The 9,916-nt window shown below is 32.7% G+C and overlaps 1 long non-coding RNA gene across 1 annotated transcript; it reads left to right on the forward strand.

Annotated features, from left to right (window-relative positions):
- Positions 1 to 2,521: 2,521 nt before the first annotated feature.
- Positions 2,522 to 5,425, forward strand: LOC120356641. Its single transcript, XR_005574099.1, has 3 exons — positions 2,522 to 2,656; positions 3,986 to 4,104; positions 5,371 to 5,425. It is a non-coding gene; the product is annotated as an uncharacterized LOC120356641 (long non-coding RNA).
- Positions 5,426 to 9,916: the final 4,491 nt, after the last annotated feature.

Consider the following 9,916-nt stretch of genomic DNA (forward strand, 5'->3'; position numbering starts at 1 on the left):
CACACACACACACACACACACACACACACACACACACACACACACAAACACACACACACACACACACCACCCCCTTGTTTGGACTCAGAGGATATAGAAATTCAGAAATTGGGGTACCTTAATTTTTTTCGGAAAGCAATACTTTCCTTACCTATGGTAATAGGGCAAGGAAAGTATATCACATGGTCTTTATGTTCCGAATTCTACTGTCACTCAAGCCGATTACTGTCGACTACGGACTATTATTATTCTTTTGTTGAGGTGAGAGTGTAAGAACGGCACAGTATGAGAGACTACCAGCTTACCAGCTACTAGGACTAACAGCTTGAGTTAACAGTGGAATTTGCAACAAAACGCTCTATACCATGGGATTTCTTCTTATGTTATCTTTTCTCTATATCACCATAAATGATACATGATACAGTATAAACACAAGTTGATACAGTATCATCTCAACTTGATACATAACACCATAATTTGATACAAAACTTCCAAACTTCGAATGAATTCTATAAACCATGGGATATCTTCTTTCCTCTATTGTATCACCATAAATGATACAGTATCAGCAAACAATGGTACAGTATCAACACACATGATACAGTATAAACACAAGTTGATACAGTATCATCTCAACTTGATACATAACACCATAATTTGATACAAACCTCCAAACTTCGAATGAATTCTATAAACAATGGGATATCTTCTTATGCTAACTATTCTCTATGATATACTCGAAATATAGATCATGTGCTGCATAACTTTATAATATTACTAGCCGTCAGGCTCGCTTCGCTCGCCATATCCGTCTGGCAAGGGGGCTCCGCCCCCTGACCCCAAGCTGGAACGTCCAAGAATAGATCAGCAGGCTCGCTTCGCTTGCCTGCATTTCTCATTTGAACATTTTTGTCATATGTTAGGACGATCCAGTCGGGGGTCCAGACTAAACGTCTGGCTAAACGGATATGGCGAGCGAAGCAAGCCTGACGGCTAGTAATATAATATTCCCAGGAATAGCTCTGATTGAAGTAGCAGTGCCCAATCAATTTCTCCGCGATAAATGCATTTCAATCTTCAACTTGGTGCCAACCCAACAAAGTCAACTCAACTAAATGGCAACCTGACAAAATTATTTAGTTATCAGTTAACAACTGTGTCGAAGAGGTACTCTCTCTAGATATAGTTCTATATTAACATATGGTATGGACATTTTTCAATTATAATTAAGAGAATAAGAAGAATATACATGCTACAAGACGAACTTTAAACCCTTAAAAACCACCCTTAGAGTTGAAATATTGCCAAAAGACTTCTTAGTGCGCCTCTAAAGGGCCAACTGAACATACCTTCCAAATTTGAACGTTTTTGGTCCGGTAGATTTTTAGTTCTGCGAGTGAGTGAGTGAGTCAGTCAGTCAGTCAGTCAGTGAGTGAATGCCATTTCGCTTTTATATATATAAGATAAATCAGCTGACAAGCGATTACACAGATGTATGGAGAAGCCAGTTTATTACTGTATTTCCATTAGGTCTATAGTTTCAATCAGGTACTTGTGGATGAGAATACTGCGTGAGGTCTACTGTTCACAGAACTACTAGTAATATTGTGTGAGAAGAATGTATGTAAAGTAAATAAATGTTGGTTAGTTTGAGGGTGGGTTCCGTAAATGGAAGTTTGCAATAGGTATTGAGGTAGGTCAGTTTGTAGCGAAAATTGGTTTTCAGAGAAGAAGGAAATGGGAATGTTATCGTTGGTCATTGTTGAAGTTGAGCTTTTAGAACTTCCAATGTAGAGCTTGTGTTGGGTTAGTTTCAATGCGCAATCTGGGATTTCGCTCAAAAAGAATAGAAACAGGTGGAAGCAAGAGCTGTGATACTGCAATCATCTAATGATAGATCTTGATATTGTGAGATTTTCATAAAACAGGACTAGAATCATAAAACAGTCTGATACATCCAACATTTAAAACATATCGGTTGACCGAGCTTTGTTATGGAGTGTAAAAGCTTAAGCCGTGTTTTCGTAACGGGCAGACGACAGAATTCACTTTAAATTAACATTGGTTCTTATGGGAGTGTTCACCCATCGACAGAAAGTTGAGCAGAAAAAAAGAACTGTTCAAATCAGAAACGAACTGTCGTTCATTTTGCCGTTCTTTTAAGGCCTATCAACACAATGCTATTTTGCTTCGACCGATCACTGCTCGTGAACCGTTTTGTCGAAAAAGAACTAATTTCGGGATTCTGTCGACGGGAACAGACAGCTTCGAATTCTTTTTCTGCTCTGATCACGTGACACCGGCAGAATAATTCTTTCTCTGGATCAGACGCCATGTTCTTTTTAACCTCAATCTTTGATTGTTGGTTGGTTTGTTTTGATATTATTTTGCTGTCGGTGTCAGATTTCGATTGCTACTATTATACTGTGAAATTAATTTGCAGTAGAAAATTGAGGTTTAAAATATTTCCATTGATTTCTTTATTCTTATAATTTTACAAGAGAAATTGAAAATGGATTTACAACAGAAAGGCGTAAAATTCATTATAAATTTGATGCGACAGTTCAAAGTTTTATACTTTCCAGACCTGCACAACGAATTACCTATTTGAAAAATAGAATATGGTTAAAAATTGCTGATATGATAGAGGATTCAAGTAAGTAGACTTAAAATTCTCATAATAAAGTAGGCTAGATCTACCGTACACAATTTAATATAATTTTATAAGTAGACTACCAGCATGTTTACAATTTTTATTCAGGTAGCCTACTGTAGTATGCCTTTAATAACCTAGTCTCTAGGTCCAAATTGCTATCTTTTTCATTTTTCAAGAAGTTAGAAGTTGACGAAAGTTTATTATTTATTAAAGTATAATTTCTAGTATTTAATAATAATAATTGTAAAGCCTAGACTAGGCTGTTTGTTTATGGTAGAGAATTATCACAAGAAAGAGATAAATCTAATCAATTATTCAAACTCATTCAAGCTTGATTGATTAGATTAACATTAAATGATTCAAAACATTATTCAACAAGATAACATTTTGCATTTCATTATAAGATAAGATAGCATTTCATGCTAACAATCTTTTAAACTTTCATTGAGTTGGCCTAATCACAAAATACATTTTTTATAATGCAGGTAGTAGTTTACACAAACCGATTTATTGAAAATAACATCATTATTTGACTTTGAAGTATTTCATTACATTCTTAGTCCTAAACTTCCATTATCCATGTTGTACCTCAAAATATTGTAAACCCATAGTTTATCAATACGATAACAAAACTAACCTGACTATTAGAACATTTACTTTGTCTTTGGTACCTATCTATAAATTAATCTCTTTTAATTAATTTAAATTCACTTGGAAACAAAATTACATAGATTGTTAACCTATAGAAATAACTTGATCATAGTCAGTGTAATTGAATATTGAAAGACTGCCATTGAAAGAAGATAAAATAGGTACTATTTTTCTGGTTGACCATTGCTACCAAACTCATTTAAAACTAAAATAGTAATGTATTTGAAACACTTATTCATGCTCTATTGATCGATATATTGTGTGAGGCCAGGTAAATCAATGTAAATAGTATAAATTAAAACAGGAGACACACAACATAGATGGATTGAAAACACTGAAAAATTACATATAATCGGAAATTTTCAAGGAACTGTGTCCCTTTTCTTGACCGAGCAGAGAGTGTAATGTACGTTTTTCAGTGTTTTTAATCTATCTATGTCGTGTGTCTCTGTTTAAATTTATATTATAAAACTTTAAAGTGTTTTCTGTTATGTGCTATGAATGTAAGTAGGGTATATACTTATAGTATGTATAGTCTATCTAATGTAAATAGTTTATTGAAGCCCAGTTACTTCTAATTTATTCAAAGTCCAAACTATGTATTATCATTGATGATTAACTTCACTTTATCTCCAAAATGGATATATGTTGAAAAATTAAATATGTTTCTTTTTTCAGGTACCATTTACAAACAAAATATTGAAGAGAATGTGCTCAAAGGAAATGCATATGAATTCATTTTTGTTGACCAGGATGGAAAAATTCTTTGGAACCCATAGATAGAATAAGTTAGTTAGGTAAGATCAAATTCCACACATTTTTAAAACTATATGTGGGCGATGTCATTTTATACAGTTTCCCATTTTTTCAAAAAGTTTATCCACAATGTTTTATTATTGATTTGATGTTAGATATTCAAATAGTAAGACATAAATATGGTATGTGACTAAAATAATTGAAATACTGACTGAATTTTGAAATCATTAATAGCTTACAGTATACAATATTTCGAAACAACGTGAAACCACATGAGATGAAGATGAACAGTTCAGAAGATGTTTAAAAAATAATATATTCACTGTTTCAGGGAATAGAGCTGTTCATAAAATTTGGGATTCCTTCCATAAAGAAATAATTTATGTAACAGAATCTAATAATGTGATAACATTAAATCAATAATTTGATGTTAAAATGTTATCACATTATTAGATTTTGTTTCATAAATTTCTTTATGGAAGGAATCCCAAATATTATGAACAGCTCTATTCCCTGAATAGATAAGTGAATACATTGTTTTTAAAACAATCTTCTCAAATGTCCATCTTGATCTTGAGTGAATGTTGAACTTTATGAATGACCATACATTAGAACTATTAATAGATGACTTCAAAAATTCACTCAGCAAGTGCTGGTAGAAAACACTGAATATAGCTTTAATGACAGTGATTCCACCTTTTTAAATTTATGATTGAATTTATTAAATGCCTGCATTATTTTGAGAGATTCATGTATTTACAGTTTGGTATTTATTTTCAAATCACTTAGTTCTACTTATAATGTTGTAGATAATCATCATTTCAGATTAAGCAATTAATTTATTGATTATTCCCATTTGTTTCATTAAACTTGTTTCTCTCAATGTAGAACTAATAATTACTTTATGCAGTACATCTTGGAAGAGTTTAGTAAACCAAACGGTCGAAAAGTAGGCCTACTGACCACAGAAATAAATGAATTGTTCATGGTATCCAAAAATATGTTTTTCCAACAAGTTCTTTTGACCTTGGGGCACACTGATTAATCCCAATTCCTGCATGGAGATTATTTATTTATTCAATCAATCATTCAGAATTACACAACTTACAGATTGATGTTAATAATATTTAACTGATTGTTGGTTTATGGAATTTCTCATATAATATTACTTTGTCATTATTGGGGGGTTCCTTCCCAAGAAATATAATTAAAAACTTATACAGATTACAAACAATCAATTCAGAATTCACTTTGCAAAGTTTTTTATAATGAATAATAAATAATTATCAATAACTTTTTGATTTCAGGCCTAGAGGTGTATTAGCCAGAAGTAGAGGATGACAAAGAAAATCAACTTTGAATAATATCCATGGATATGATTCATGTATGATGTAGTAGCCTACAGAAGAAAGAGATGGACTAATCTAAGAAATATATTCATTTTTTCAGTACATCTTGATGTGTTTATTTCATCTTATTCATAATAATATCTTCTTTTTCTGATCGCTCCTGCTAACTGCTTCAATTCAGGTAGTTTTGAAGAAAACAGCAAGTGACATGAAGCTAATAAAATGAGTTTTGATGGTTTATACTTGAGGGATTTTTTAAAATTATATTCAACCCTACAGCATCGAACTCTTATTAACATGACTTTATTGGTTCTGTATGGCTTCTACTTTTTTGGAAATAATAACATTATTTAACATTGTTGACTAGCAAATGCTAGAGGTAACGTGTAATTAAATAATAGACTTTAATTGGATATAAAATAGGGTATCACAATTATGTATTGCATTAAGAATTAAGTAATAGCACTTATGTACTGCATTGAAGGGGTAATAATTCTTTGAATATGAAAAATAACTCAAGCAAAAGTTGAAAATATTATGTTCCAAGCCACATAATATAAATATAATCACTTTCAATTCTACCTTCTAGGCTATATTTCCAAAGTTTTGATTAAAATTAATAAGCTTTTAGAACATTATAGTAAATAAGGAGTTTGAATGGCTACTCTAGTTCTAATTAATACCCTAATAAAGTATTAATTTTAATAGGGCAACTTGAATGTTTAATTATAGAAAATAACTAGTAGGCCTACCCTAAAATATCAAAATAAGCATGAGCATGCAGTTTCTAATTATGTCATTGTCAAGAGATCCTTATTGAACAAGTCGAAACTAATCATGTTTCATTTTGGAATATCACAAAGGTACTAGTTACCTTCTATAATTAATAGATATTATCCATTTTAAAAAGGCTATGTGTTTTTAAAGTACCATAACAGACCCTGTTTATTCTAGCAAGATATAGTTATCTCAACAATAATAATTAGAATTAGTTCGCCTGTTTGAATACACTTTTTACATGTCATATGTGTTACAGTAATCTATAATAATAATAATTTTTAATATTCGTATAGCTTTTACTGGTGAGGAGTCCCTAATTGAACCTTGCCTGAAAAGGCATATTGATTTAGGCAGGCAATGGGCCTCACGATTCTTATTTAAGTATATCAGCCGGGACCGTAACTATCCAATGATCAAAAAGGGGACTGCTAAAATAAAATTGCCTAAAAAACGTTTACAATATTTATTTCTCTTGGTGTAATATAACCCGTAGATTCCAAAAATGCCAAAAGTAAAGCACTCATTTATTAATTTGATTTTTTTTCGATAGAGCTTCAATAGGCCTTTGAAGTTGAATACGGTACTCATAGTAGGTAGGCCTACCTATACACGATGTGATTCAAAGACATGCATTGACTCTGAAGGCAATTGATTTTAGTTAATAAAATAATTATAATAATATATTATTAATAATGGAATGCTTCTAGTTAATAAAATAATATCTTATTAATAATGAAATATAATCAGTTACTTCAAATAATTCACCTTACAAATTTCAAGCATAGGAAATGAAAAATTAACTCTTTGATTGACATGCCTATAAATCATAAAATTTAGCATAATTGAAGTAACTAATAGTTATTGTGGAAAAGTTATCTGAGTTATAAAAAGCAATTTATTCACTCTATTAAATTAAATATCCAATAATCATTTTAGAATTACTTTTTGGACAACCCAAAAAGTTCATTACCCATAACACATAAAGCAAAATTCATGTCAAAGAACTAGTTCTTTGAATGTTACTGTTTCTGCCCGCTTGGGTGCGCTGCAATCGATTCTGCTTCTGCCCGTTACGAAAACACAGCTTTAGAAAATTTTAAAGAAAGATTAAATTTATAATTTATACTTATTATTCATTTTCTCAGTCGTACAATTATTTTTACAGTTATATGAGGAGGCACAAAAGGCTATGCCCAAAATGTCCCTTTTCAAATTTATACTACAGTCCAAATCAAAATCTAGGTTAAGCTACATCTCATCAAAATAACAATTTATTCACACTTCAAAAAACGAACACATCATCAATTACAAAAATAGATATACTATGAATTCGATTTACTATGTTTGCTACAATTTTGTTAATATACTATGTACTATTCTACACTAAGGCTAGGGTCACACGAGCGCACAAAGTGCGTCCGTTGCAACTTACTTTTTGACGTCCGTTGAAGAAATACATAGAAGTGAATTGGTGACAACACACGAGGTACGTGCGTTCCAAGTAACGGAAGACGGTGATTTTTGAACTGGGCAGAAATGCTACAACGCACGTCGAGACATGCAAAAGTTATTGCTTCGTCTGGTTCAATTGCGTAAAGCCAACTGACGTTGACGCACCACACTCAACACTCGTGTGGTGTCATTGGCGACGGCCGCAAAAAGTAAGTTGCAACGAACGCACTATGTGTGCTCGTGTGTCCCTAGCCTAACAGCATCTAGTTACTGTTTTGGACTTTCTGAAGTAAACATGTTTTCTAAAAAAGGGAATAAACAAAAATAAGTTTATCGTGCTGAATTTTCTTTCCGTGAGATCAGCTGGATGATGCACTCGTTCACTCTTTCCATTACGGTATCGACAGACGACAAAATTTCCAGCTGTTTTTCCAAGGACGTACGGTATTTATACTTTTAATGTCCTTCAGCGAGTTATCCAAGGGTTGAACCTAGTGCAATCGAATTTTAAACCTACTTTGTTCCAAATTTTGTGAGAATCGTTAGAGCCGTTTTCGAGATCCGTTGAACATAATATATACCTATAATCACATAACGAGATAACCACATAAACATATACAGTGATTCTTAATTATTGTAAAATAATTTCTACTTATATTTTTTGCATATTCAAACTTTTTTTCTCAAAAACTACTCACACTACAGCTTCCAGACTAGTTTTATTCAATTTTTCAGATATTCTTCCATATGAATCCACCATAAGTTTATCAAAACTAGTCCCCAAACAATTCAGCATCGGTGTATTTCACCAGAGGAACTGAATTCCGGGCGAAATCTTTCAGCCTGTATAGCTCGCTAATGAAGCGTTTATGGATATATGCTTAAAAGAACTTATTTTCTTATTTTTACCTCTACTATCACGTATTGAATTATTTGACCATAAGTAGGAATCACCCTGTATATACACAGAAATTGCTCGCTTAATATAATAGGATAGATCTTGATATTGTGAAGATTTTCAGCTGGAATTATAGAACAGATCTGATAACATCCATCATTTAGAGAACATACTATTATAATACAAGATTTGAAGCTCAAATTGTACACCAGGATCTGGCTAATATTTACGGTACCCATTGTGTTTAAGTACCTTGATGCTTTGATGCTTTCTGGTGAGGACTTAGGTGTTTCAGAGCTTTGATGCTTCCTGCTTAATGCTTCAAAAGCACCAAAACGCTTCGGTGCTTTGTGCTTGGACTTAGCGGTGATTGATAATATTATTCTAACCTCACTTGATGGCCTGACCGTGCTCAGGGTGGTTAGGGTAGGTTATGTAATGTTTGGTTAGGGTTTTGGTGAGCCCCCCCCCTCCACTATGGCAACTATACAGCTCCATCGGAGCGAGATGGAAATATATTGAGATTCACAGAAGCCATCTATATCTATAGTGAGATTTACTAGTATTCTTATGCGTTTCAGAGCTAGAGTAGGATAGCGCTATCAAATACTGCCATTATAACTGGCACCCCACTATTATGGAAGACTAGTAGGTAACCCGTGCTTCGCAAGGGTCCATTTTAAAACTTTGCAAAATGAAAACTTGACGTAATAAAAAAATTCGAAATTTGAAAATAGGCCTATAACCATCCTTGGTTCATGAAAAATCTTTATGCAAAATTTCAAATCAATCAGTCCAGTAGTTCCGACGTGATGATGTGTCAAAACATAATTTTCGTACGTGTATGAGCCAGCTCTTTCCATTATTATAGTAAAGATGATGGATAGATGCATGATTTATCAGTATCTTTGAGTGAGAATAACTTTTGAACGGTTTGAGAAATCGGTGCGGTTTTGATGTGACAGAAAATCAGTTACAGTTATTTTTATTCGAATAGGATCCCCAATAATACCTATCATCTAATGTCCCTTTTAAAAGAAATGTTCAGCTGCTTCTATACAACAACTGGATGCATGACAAATTGAAAACTTGACGTAATGAACTGAAAATAGGCATAAATAACCATCCTCGGAATCTATATGCAAAATTTCAAATTAAACAGTTGAGTATATTTCAGACGTGATGATGCGTCAAACATAATTCCCTATTCCTTACGTGTATAAGCCAGTTCTTTCCTTTATTATAGTATAGAAAACTGAAGAAGACATAATACTTGAAAACCTCACAGAATCATATTGATTTTTCCAATACATCAATAAATTTCAATATCGATTAGATCCTCCTCAATTTAAATCAGGCAGCCTCTTGTTTTCC

This window comes from Nilaparvata lugens, unplaced genomic scaffold (assembly GCF_014356525.2).
Source record: "Nilaparvata lugens isolate BPH unplaced genomic scaffold, ASM1435652v1 scaffold7362, whole genome shotgun sequence".
Lineage (NCBI taxonomy): Eukaryota > Metazoa > Arthropoda > Insecta > Hemiptera > Delphacidae > Nilaparvata > Nilaparvata lugens.